The following is a 12270-nucleotide window of genomic DNA, read 5'->3' as shown; positions in this document are numbered from 1 at the left end:
TGCTGACCGGAACAGAGTACTCCACTTGTTATAGTCAGTCCTGCTGAATGGGAACAGAGTACTCCACTTGTTGGTCAGTCCTGCTGACCAGGAACAGAGTACTCCACTTGTTGGTCTGTCCTGCTGAATGGGAACAGAGTACTCCACTTGTTATAGTCAGTCCTGCTGATCGGGAACAGAGTACTCCACTTGTTGGTCAGTCCTGCTGACCGGGAACAGAGTACTCCACTTGTTATAGTCAGTCCTGCTTACTGGGAACAGAGTACTCCACTTGTTTGTCAGTCCTGCTGACCAGGAACAGAGTACACCACTTGTTGGTCTGTCCTGCTTACTGGGAACAGAGTACTCCACTTGTTATAGTCAGTCCTGCTGATCGGGAACAGAGTACTCCACTTGTTGGTCAGTCCTGCTGACCGGGAACAGAGTACTCCACTTGTTATAGTCAGTCCTGCTTACTGGGAACAGAGTACTCCACTTGTTGGTCAGTCCTGCTGACCGGGAACAGAGTACTCCACTTGTTATAGTCAGTCCTGCTGACCGGGAACAGAGTACTCCACTTGTTGGTCAGTCCTGCTGACCGGGAACAGAGTACTCCACTTGTTATAGTCAGTCCTGCTTACTGGGAACAGAGTACTCCACTTGTTGGTCAGTCCTGCTGACTGGGAACAGAGTACTCCACTTGTTATAGTCAGTCCTGCTGAATGGGAACAGAGTACTCCACTTGTTATAGTCAGTCCTGCTTACTGGGAACAGAGTACTCCACTTGTTGTAATCAGTCCTGCTGACCGGGAACAGAGTACTCCACTTGTTGGTCAGTCCTGCTGACCGAACAGAGTACTCCACTTTGTTGTCCTGGTCAGTCCACTGTTGGTCAGACTGAATGGGAACAGAGTATTCCACTTGTTATAGTCAGTCCTGCTGACCGGGAACAGAGTACTCCACTTGTTGGTCAGTCCTGCTGACCGGGAACAGAGTACTCCACTTGTTGGTCAGTCCTGCTGACCGGGAACAGAGTACTCCACTTGTTGGTCAGTCCTGCTGACCGGGAACAGAGTACTCCACTTGTTGGTCAGTCCTGCTGACCGGAACAGAGTACTCCACTTGTTATAGTCAGTCCTGCTGAATGGGAACAGAGTACTCCACTTGTTGGTCAGTCCTGCTGACCAGGAACAGAGTACTCCACTTGTTGGTCTGTCCTGCTGACTGGGAACAGAGTACTCCACTTGTTATAGTCAGTCCTGCTGATCAGGGGAACAGAGTACTCCACTTGTTGGTCAGTCCTGCTGACGGGAACAGAGTACTCCACTTGTTATAGTCAGTCCTGCTTACTGGGAACAGAGTACTCCACTTGTTTGTCAGTCCTGCTGACCAGGAACAGAGTACACCACTTGTTGGTCTGTCCTGCTTACTGGGAACAGAGTACTCCACTTGTTATAGTCAGTCCTGCTGATCGGGAACAGAGTACTCCACTTGTTGGTCAGTCCTGCTGACCGGGAACAGAGTACTCCACTTGTTATAGTCAGTCCTGCTGGATGGGAACAGAGTACTCCACTTGTTATAGTCAGTCCTGCTGACCGGGAACAGAGTACTCCACTTGTTGGTCAGTCCTGCTGACCGGGAACAGAGTACTCCACTTGTTATAGTCAGTCCTGCTTACTGGGAACAGAGTACTCCACTTGTTGGTCAGTCCTGCTGACTGGGAACAGAGTACTCCACTTGTTATAGTCAGTCCTGCTGAATGGGAACAGAGTACTCCACTTGTTATAGTCAGTCCTGCTTACTGGGAACAGAGTACTCCACTTGTTGTAATCAGTCCTGCTGACCGGGAACAGAGTACTCCACTTGTTGGTCAGTCCTGCTGACCGGGAACAGAGTACTCCACTTGTTGGTCTGTCCTGCTGACCGGGAACAGAGTACTCCACTTGTTGGTCAGTCCTACTGAATGGGAACAGAGTATTCCACTTGTTATAGTCAGTCCTGCTGACCGGGAACAGAGTACTCCACTTGTTGGTCAGTCCTGCTGACCGGGAACAGAGTACTCCACTTGTTGGTCAGTCCTGCTGACCGGGAACAGAGTACTCCACTTGTTGGTCAGTCCTGCTGACCGGGAACAGAGTATTCCACTTATTATAATAACTTATAGTCAGTCCTGCTCACCAGGAAGAGAGTATTCCACTTGTTATAGTCAGTTCTGCTGATCAGGAACAGAGTACTCCACTTGTTGGTCAGTCCTGCTTACTGGGAACAGAGTACTCCACTTGTTATAGTCAGTCCTGCTGACCGGGAACAGAGTACTCCACTTGTTGGTCAGTCCTGCTGACCGGGAACAGAGTACTCCACTTGTTGGTCAGTCCTGCTTACTGGGAACAGAGTACTCCACTTGTTATAGTCAGTCCTGCTTACTGGGAACAGAGTACTCCACTTGTTGGTCAGTCCTGCTTACTGGGAACAGAGTACTCCACTTGTTATAGTCAGTCCTGCTGACTGGGAACAGAATACTCCACTTGTTGGTCAGTCCTGCTGAATGGGAACAGAGTATTCCACTTGTTATAGTCAGTCCTGCTGAATGGGAACTGAGTACTCCACTTGTTGGTCAGTCCTGCTGAATGGGAACAGAGTATTCCACTTGTTATAGTCAGTCCTGCTGAATGGGAACTGAGTACTCCACTTGTTGGTCTGTCCTGCTGACCGGGGAACAGAGTACTCCACTTGTTATAGTCAGTCCTGCTGAATAGGAACAGAGGACTCCACTTGTTGGTCAGTCCTGCTGAATGGGAACAGAGTATTCCACTTGTTATAGTCAGTCCTGCTGAATGGGAACTGAGTACTCCACTTGTTGGTCTGTCCTGCTGACCGGGAACAGAGTACTCCACTTGTTATAGTCAGTCCTGCTGAATGGGAACAGAGTACTCCACTTGTTGGTCAGTCCTGCTGACCAGGAACAGAGTACTCCACTTGTTATAGTCAGTCCTGCTGAATGGGAACAGAGTACTCCACTTGTTGGTCTGTCCTGCTGACCGGGAACAGAGTACTCCACTTGTTATAGTCAGTCCTGCTGAATTGGAACAGAGTACTCCACTTATTATAGTCAGTCCTGCTGAATGGGAACAGAGTACTCCACTTGTTATAGTCAGTCCTGCTGACCGGGAACAGAGTACTCCACTTGTTATAGTCAGTCCTGCTGACCGGGAACAGAGTACTCCACTTGTTATAGTCAGTCCTGCTGAATGGGAACAGAGTACTCCACTTGTTATAGTCAGTCCTGCTGATCGGGAACAGAGTACTCCACTTGTTGATCAGTCCTACTGACCGGGAACAGAGTACTCCACTTGTTATAGTCAGTCCTGCTGGATGGGAACAGAGTACTCCACTTGTTGGTCAGTCCTGCTGACCGGAACAGAGTACTCCACTTGTTATAGTCAGTCCTGCTGAATGGGAACAGAGTACTCCACTTGTTGGTCAGTCCTGCTGACCAGGAACAGAGTACTCCACTTGTTGGTCTGTCCTGCTTACTGGGAACAGAGTACTCCACTTGTTATAGTCAGTCCTGCTGATTGGGAACAGAGTACTCCACTTGTTGGTCAGTCCTGCTGACCGGGAACAGAGTACTCCACTTGTTATAGTCAGTCCTGCTTACTGGGAACAGAGTACTCCACTTGTTGGTCAGTCCTGCTGACCAGGAACAGAGTACTCCACTTGTTGGTCTGTCCTGCTTACTGGGAACAGAGTACTCCACTTGTTATAGTCAGTCCTGCTGATCGGGAACAGAGTACTCCACTTGTTGGTCAGTCCTGCAGATCGGGAACAGAGTACTCCACTTGTTATAGTCAGTCCTGCTTACTGGGAACAGAGTACTCCACTTGTTGGTCAGTCCTGCTGACCGGGAACAGAGTACTCCACTTGTTATAGTCAGTCCTGCTGACCGGGAACAGAGTACTCCACTTGTTGGTCAGTCCTGCTGACCGGGAACAGAGTACTCCACTTGTTATAGTCAGTCCTGCTTACTGGGAACAGAGTACTCCACTTGTTATAGTCAGTCCTGCTGAATGGGAACAGAGTACTCCACTTGTTGGTCAGTCCTGCTGACCGGGAACAGAGTACTCCACTTCTTATAGTCAGTCCTGCTGAATGGGAACAGAGTACTCCACTTGTTATAGTCAGTCCTGCTTACTGGGAACAGAGTACTCCACTTGTTGTAGTCAGTCCTGCTGACCGGGGACAGAGTACTCCACTTGTTGGTCAGTCCTGCTGAACGGGAACAGAGTACTCCACTTGTTGGTCTGTCCTGCTGACCGGGAACAGAGTACTCCACTTGTTGGTCAGTCTTACTGAATGGGAACAGAGTATTCCACTTGTTATAGTCAGTCCTGCTGACCGGGAACAGAGTCTTCCACTTGTTATAGTCAGTCCTGCTGACCGGGAACAGAGTACTCCACTTGTTGGTCAGTCCTGCTGACTGGGAACAGAGTACTCCACTTGTTGGTCAGTCCTGCTGACCGGGAACAGAGTACTCCACTTGTTGGTCAGTCCTGCTGACCGGGAACAGAGTATTCCACTTATTATAATAACTTATAGTCAGTCCTGCTCACCAGGAACAGAGTATTCCACTTGTTATAGTCAGTTCTGCTGATCAGGAACAGAGTACTCCACTTGTTGGTCAGTCCTGCTTACTGGGAACAGAGTACTCCACTTGTTATAGTCAGTCCTGCTTACTGGGAACAGAGTACTCCACTTGTTGGTCAGTCCTGCTGAATGGGAACAGAGTACTCCACTTGTTATAGTCAGTCCTGCTGAATGGGAACAGAGTACTCCAGTTGTTGGTCAGTCCTGCTGACCGGGAACAGAGTACTCCACTTGTTATAGTCAGTCCTGCTTACTGGGAACAGAGTACTCCACTTGTTATAGTCAGTCCTGCTTACTGGGAACAGAGTACTCCACTTGTTGGTCAGTCCTGCTGACCGGGAACAGAGTACTCCACTTGTTATAGTCAGTCCTGCTGAATGGGAACAGAGTACTCCACTTGTTATAGTCAGTCCTGCTTACTGGGAACAGAGTACTCCACTTGTTGTAATCAGTCCTGCTGACCGGGAACAGAGTACTCCACTTGTTGGTCAGTCCTGCTGACCGGGAACAGAGTACTCCACTTGTTGGTCTGTCCTGCTGACCGGGAACAGAGTACTCCACTTGTTGGTCAGTCCTACTGAATGGGAACAGAGTATTCCACTTGTTATAGTCAGTCCTGCTGACCGGGAACAGAGTACTCCACTTGTTGGTCAGTCCTGCTGACCGGGAACAGAGTACTCCACTTGTTGGTCAGTCCTGCTGACCGGGAACAGAGTACTCCACTTGTTGGTCAGTCCTGCTGACCGGGAACAGAGTATTCCACTTATTATAATAACTTATAGTCAGTCCTGCTCACCAGGAACAGAGTATTCCACTTGTTATAGTCAGTTCTGCTGATCAGGAACAGAGTACTCCACTTGTTGGTCAGTCCTGCTTACTGGGAACAGAGTACTCCACTTGTTATAGTCAGTCCTGCTGACGGGAACAGAGTACTCCACTTGTTGGTCAGTCCTGCTGACCGGGAACAGAGTACTCCACTTGTTGGTCAGTCCTGCTTACTGGGAACAGAGTACTCCACTTGTTATAGTCAGTCCTGCTTACTGGGAACAGAGTACTCCACTTGTTGGTCAGTCCTGCTTACTGGGAACAGAGTACTCCACTTGTTATAGTCAGTCCTGCTGACTGGGAACAGAATACTCCACTTGTTGGTCAGTCCTGCTGAATGGGAACAGAGTATTCCACTTGTTATAGTCAGTCCTGCTGAATGGGAACTGAGTACTCCACTTGTTGGTCAGTCCTGCTGAATGGGAACAGAGTATTCCACTTGTTATAGTCAGTCCTGCTGAATGGGAACTGAGTACTCCACTTGTTGGTCTGTCCTGCTGACCGGGAACAGAGTACTCCACTTGTTATAGTCAGTCCTGCTGAATAGGAACAGAGGACTCCACTTGTTGGTCAGTCCTGCTGAATGGGAACAGAGTATTCCACTTGTTATAGTCAGTCCTGCTGAATGGGAACTGAGTACTCCACTTGTTGGTCTGTCCTGCTGACCGGGAACAGAGTACTCCACTTGTTATAGTCAGTCCTGCTGAATGGGAACAGAGTACTCCACTTGTTGGTCAGTCCTGCTGACCAGGAACAGAGTACTCCACTTGTTATAGTCAGTCCTGCTGAATGGGAACAGAGTACTCCACTTGTTGGTCTGTCCTGCTGACCGGAACAGAGTACTCCACTTGTTATAGTCAGTCCTGCTGAATTGGAACAGAGTACTCCACTTATTATAGTCAGTCCTGCTGAATGGGGAACAGAGTACTCCACTTGTTATAGTCAGTCCTGCTGACCGGGAACAGAGTACTCCACTTGTTATAGTCAGTCCTGCTGACGGGAACAGGGAACAGAGTACTCCAATTTGTTATAGTCAGTCCTGCTGAATGGGAACAGAGTACTCCACTTGTTATAGTCAGTCCTGCTGATCGGGAACAGAGTACTCCACTTGTTGATCAGTCCTACTGACCGGAACAGAGTACTCCACTTGTTATAGTCAGTCCTGCTGGATGGGAACAGAGTACTCCACTTGTTGGTCAGTCCTGCTGACCGGAACAGAGTACTCCACTTGTTATAGTCAGTCCTGCTGAATGGGAACAGAGTACTCCACTTGTTGGTCAGTCCTGCTGACCAGGAACAGAGTACTCCACTTGTTGGTCTGTCCTGCTTACTGGGAACAGAGTACTCCACTTGTTATAGTCAGTCCTGCTGATTGGGAACAGAGTACTCCACTTGTTGGTCAGTCCTGCTGACCGGGAACAGAGTACTCCACTTGTTATAGTCAGTCCTGCTTACTGGGAACAGAGTACTCCACTTGTTGGTCAGTCCTGCTGACCAGGAACAGAGTACTCCACTTGTTGGTCTGTCCTGCTTACTGGGAACAGAGTACTCCACTTGTTATAGTCAGTCCTGTCCTGCTTGATAGTCAGTCCTGCTGAACAGAGTACTCCCACTTGTTCAGGTCAGTCCTGTTGGTCAGTCCTGCTGGAACAGAGTACTCCACTTGTTATAGTCAGTCCTGCTTATAGTCAGTCCTGGAACAGAGTACTCCACTTGTTGGTCAGTCCTGCTGACCGGGAACAGAGTACTCCACTTGTTATAGTCAGTCCTGCTGTCTGTCCTCTGGGGAACAGAGTACTCCACTTGTTGGTCAGTCCTGCTGACGTTAGGGGAACAGAGTACTCCACTTGTTATAGTCAGTCCTGCTTACTGGGAACAGAGTACTCCACTTGTTATAGTCAGTCCAGCTCCCAGGAACTGAATGGGAACAGAGTACTCCACTTGTTGGTCAGTCCTGCTGAGTCAGTCCTGCCGGGAACAGAGTACTCCCACTTGTTGGTCAGTCCTGCTTACTGGGAACAGAGTACTCCACTTGTTATAGTCAGTCCTGCTTACTGGGAACAGAGTACTCCACTTGTTGGTCAGTCCTGCTTACTGGGAACAGAGTACTCCACTTGTTATAGTCAGTCCTGCTGACTGGGAACAGAATACTCCACTTGTTGGTCAGTCCTGCTGAATGGGAACAGAGTACTCCACTTGTTATAGTCAGTCCTGCTGAATGGGAACTGAGTACTCCACCTGTTGGTCAGTCCTGCTGGATGGGAACAGAGTACTCCACTTGTTATAGTCAGTCCTGCTGGATGGGAACAGAGTACTCCACTTGTTATAGTCAGTCCTACTGACCGGGAACAGAGTACTCCACTTGTTATAGTCAGTCCTGTTTACTGGGAACAGAGTATTCCACTTGTTATAGTCAGTCCTGCTGACCAGGAACAGAGTACTACACTTGTTATAGTCAATCCTACTGAATGGGAACAGAGTATTCCACTTGATATAGTCAGTCCTGCTGACCAGGAACAGAGTACTACACTTGTTATAGTCAGTCCTGATGACCAGGAACAGAGTACTACACTTGTTGGTCAGTCCTGCTGACTGGGAACAGAGTACTCCACTTGTTATAGTCAGTCCTGCTTACTGGGAACAGAGTACTCCACTTGTTATAGTCAGTCCTGCTGAATGGGAACAGAGTACTCCACTTGTTGGTCTGTCCTGCTGACCGGAACAGAGTACTCCACTTGTTATAGTCAGTCCTGCTGAATGGGAACAGAGTACTCCACTTGTTGGTCAGTCCTGCTGACCAGGAACAGAGTACTCCACTTGTTGGTCTGTCCTGCTTACTGGGAACAGAGTACTCCACTTGATATAGTCAGTCCTGCTGATTGGGAACAGAGTACTCCACTTGTTGGTCAGTCCTGCTGACCGGGAACAGAGTACTCCACTTGTTATAGTCAGTCCTGCTTACTGGGAACAGAGTACTCCACTTGTTGGTCAGTCCTGCTGACCAGGAACAGAGTACTCCACTTGTTGGTCTGTCCTGCTTACTGGGAACAGAGTACTCCACTTGTTATAGTCAGTCCTGCTGATCGGGAACAGAGTACTCCACTTGTTGGTCAGTCCTGCTGATCGGGAACAGAGTACTCCACTTGTTATAGTCAGTCCTGCTTACTGGGAACAGAGTACTCCACTTGTTGGTCAGTCCTGCTGACCGGGAACAGAGTACTCCACTTGTTATAGTCAGTCCTGCTGACCGGGAACAGAGTACTCCACTTGTTGGTCAGTCCTGCTGACCGGGAACAGAGTACTCCACTTGTTATAGTCAGTCCTGCTTACTGGGAACAGAGTACTCCACTTGTTATAGTCAGTCCTGCTGAATGGGAACAGAGTACTCCACTTGTTGGTCAGTCCTGCTGACCGGGAACAGAGTACTCCACTTCTTATAGTCAGTCCTGCTGAATGGGAACAGAGTACTCCACTTGTTATAGTCAGTCCTGCTTACTGGGAACAGAGTACTCCACTTGTTGTAGTCAGTCCTGCTGACCGGGGACAGAGTACTCCACTTGTTGGTCAGTCCTGCTGAACGGGAACAGAGTACTCCACTTGTTGGTCTGTCCTGCTGACCGGGAACAGAGTACTCCACTTGTTGGTCAGTCTTACTGAATGGGAACAGAGTATTCCACTTGTTATAGTCAGTCCTGCTGACCGGGAACAGAGTATTCCACTTGTTATAGTCAGTCCTGCTGACCGGGAACAGAGTACTCCACTTGTTGGTCAGTCCTGCTGACTGGGAACAGAGTACTCCACTTGTTGGTCAGTCCTGCTGACCGGGAACAGAGTACTCCACTTGTTGGTCAGTCCTGCTGACCGGGAACAGAGTATTCCACTTATTATAATAACTTATAGTCAGTCCTGCTCACCAGGAACAGAGTATTCCACTTGTTATAGTCAGTTCTGCTGATCAGGAACAGAGTACTCCACTTGTTGGTCAGTCCTGCTTACTGGGAACAGAGTACTCCACTTGTTATAGTCAGTCCTGCTGACCGGGAACAGAGTACTCCACTTGTTGGTCAGTCCTGCTGACCGGGAACAGAGTACTCCACTTGTTGGTCAGTCTTGCTTACTGGGAACAGAGTACTCCACTTGTTATAGTCAGTCCTGCTTACTGGGAACAGAGTACTCCACTTGTTGGTCAGTCCTGCTTACTGGGAACAGAGTACTCCACTTGTTATAGTCAGTCCTGCTGACTGGGAACAGAATACTCCACTTGTTGGTCAGTCCTGCTGAATGGGAACAGAGTACTCCACTTGTTATAGTCAGTCCTGCTGAATGGGAACTGAGTACTCCACCTGTTGGTCAGTCCTGCTGGATGGGAACAGAGTACTCCACTTGTTATAGTCAGTCCTGCTGGATGGGAACAGAGTACTCCACTTGTTATAGTCAGTCCTACTGACCGGGAACAGAGTACTCCACTTGTTATAGTCAGTCCTGTTTACTGGGAACAGAGTACTCCACTTGTTATAGTCAGTCCTGCTGACCAGGAACAGAGTACTACACTTGTTATAGTCAATCCTACTGAATGGGAACAGAGTATTCCACTTGATATAGTCAGTCCTGCTGACCAGGAACAGAGTACTACACTTGTTATAGTCAGTCCTGATGACCAGGAACAGAGTACTACACTTGTTGGTCAGTCCTACTGACCGGGAACAGAGCACTCCACTTGTTATAGTCAGTCCTGCTGACTGGGAACAGAGTACTCCACTTGTTGGTCAGTCCTGCTGACCGGGAACAGAGCACTCCACTTGTTATAGTCAGTCCTACTGACCGGGAACAGAGTACTCCACTTGTTGGTCAGTCCTACTGACCGGGAACAGAGTACTCCACTTGTTATATTCAGTCTTGCTTACTGGGAACAGAGTATTCCACTTGTTGGTCAGTCTTGCTTACTGGGAACAGAGTACTCCACTTGTTATAGTCAGTCCTGCTGACTGGGAACAGAGTACTCCACTTGTTATAGTCAGTCCTGCTGAATGGGAACAGAGTACTCCACTTGTTGGTCAGTCCTACTGACTGAGAACAGAGTACTCCACTTGTTATTGTTAAAACCTACAAGTAAACCACCTGTAATCATTCCTCTGGTTCAACAAGCGTGTCTTAACTTCATTTTTATGGATGATAATGCCCGTCCATGGATGATAACGCCCGAGAAAGAGTTGTTAACGATGTTGTTTAGATCAACATCACACATATGGATTGGCCTGCAAGGTCACCAGATCTTGATCCCATTCAACATGTTTGGGACATTGTTGGAAGTCATATTTACGGTCTCCATGTTCGCTCAAGACTCTGGATCAAATTGAGTATGCGTTACAGGGAGAATGGCAGAACATTCCACAACAGCAACTTTAAAGGCTCATTTGGTGAATGCAAAGACGTCAGGAGCTTGCATTCGTGCTCATTGTAGTCATACGCGTTACTGAACACTGCTTCACTGTCCAAAACTGACTTTAACTTTATTGTTAACATTTTGCTCCATCAATGCAGCACATTTTGCACGACTGTTTCGCGGGTACCTGCTTTTGATGATTTGTAAGTCTATTATTGCTCAATACCATTTCATTTCATTTTGTTAATCGTGTACATATGTTTCACCTTTCTATTGCATCATTCCAAAATTTACAATTTCAATAAATGAAAATGTAATGAGACTAAAAATTTGTGTTGCTTAACTTTTTGTGAGGAGTATAATAACAAATGTTACATTTGATCACTTTCTGTATGGCATTGTGTATTGACACTGGAATATTGGTGTGTGCAGAAATATACAAGAAACAAACAACATAGTTGTCTTTCTTCCATGTATTGCTGGAGGCTTTGTTCTGATTTATTATAATGAATAGCTGGAGTTCTGCTGGTGATCTTCCTGTGTTAATGTGAGGAGTGTGAAAACTAACTTGAACTTTTTAACTTCTCTTCTGATTGTATTCTTTGCTAAAACTCCTCTCCACAGTCAGCTGCCAACAAATACTTTGTAACTCTTATCTGTTAAATAATTTTCTTTTACATACTCTTTGTGTCGAGATGGACACTGTTTCATTGGTTTTCAGTAATGTTTGACATGAGATGTGAGTTATCTCCCTTGCTCTGTTAGACAGCGCAGTAGTACTGGTGCATGCCTTTGTTGGCTCCCCACAAGTCTCACATTTTTATTAAACAAGTTAATGATTTGGTATCAAACGAGGGAAAGCAAGTTTGTTGCTAAATCTTTCATGAGTTTGATAAATATGGTATTTCACGGAAGCGAGTTTAGTATTTTGTTTATTACTCTCCAACATAATTGATAGAAACTGCCTACGTAGCGTGATGACTCTCATCTTTCCACAAGTCAAGCAAGATCTGATACCATTGTGACAGAGGTATTAGCATTGTGACATCATAACTGTAAACCATTATGACGTCATACATCTAGCGGTATTACACTAGTGTAGTATTGCTGTAAAAATATTACACTGCAGTATCTTCGACAGGCAAGTAATACATTTTTTACTTTATCAAATTAGAAAGTGTTCTCGGTATATTCCCCAAAGAACAATCTGTTTTCCTAAACTAGAACACTCTAGATGCCTTATATGTCGGTCAGTCTGAGGAATTAATGCTTGTGCAATCGTCCACATCATGGGCAGGATATAGGCTGTGCAGAATATAGTTGAGGGAAGTGGAATGACGTCATTTTGTGACTTATTACTCGCCCGTGGAAGATACTTTCAGTGTAATATTTTTACAGCATATTACACTAGTGTAATACCGCTAGAGGGTTCACAGTTA

At 47.1% G+C, this 12270-nt stretch overlaps 1 protein-coding gene across 1 annotated transcript in view; it reads left to right on the top strand.

Annotated features, from left to right (window-relative positions):
• Nucleotides 1-12270, top strand: part of LOC124253286 (general transcription factor 3C polypeptide 5-like) — a 117562-nt gene that overhangs the window by 15869 nt on the left and 89423 nt on the right. The gene's annotated exons all lie outside the window — the stretch shown is intronic.

This window comes from Haliotis rubra, unplaced genomic scaffold (assembly GCF_003918875.1).
Source record: "Haliotis rubra isolate DU_JTF1 unplaced genomic scaffold, ASM391887v1 Scf538, whole genome shotgun sequence".
NCBI classification, from domain to species: domain Eukaryota; kingdom Metazoa; phylum Mollusca; class Gastropoda; order Lepetellida; family Haliotidae; genus Haliotis; species Haliotis rubra.
Note: the sequence above shows the minus strand (reverse complement) of the source record. Positions and strands in the feature narration are given on the sequence as shown.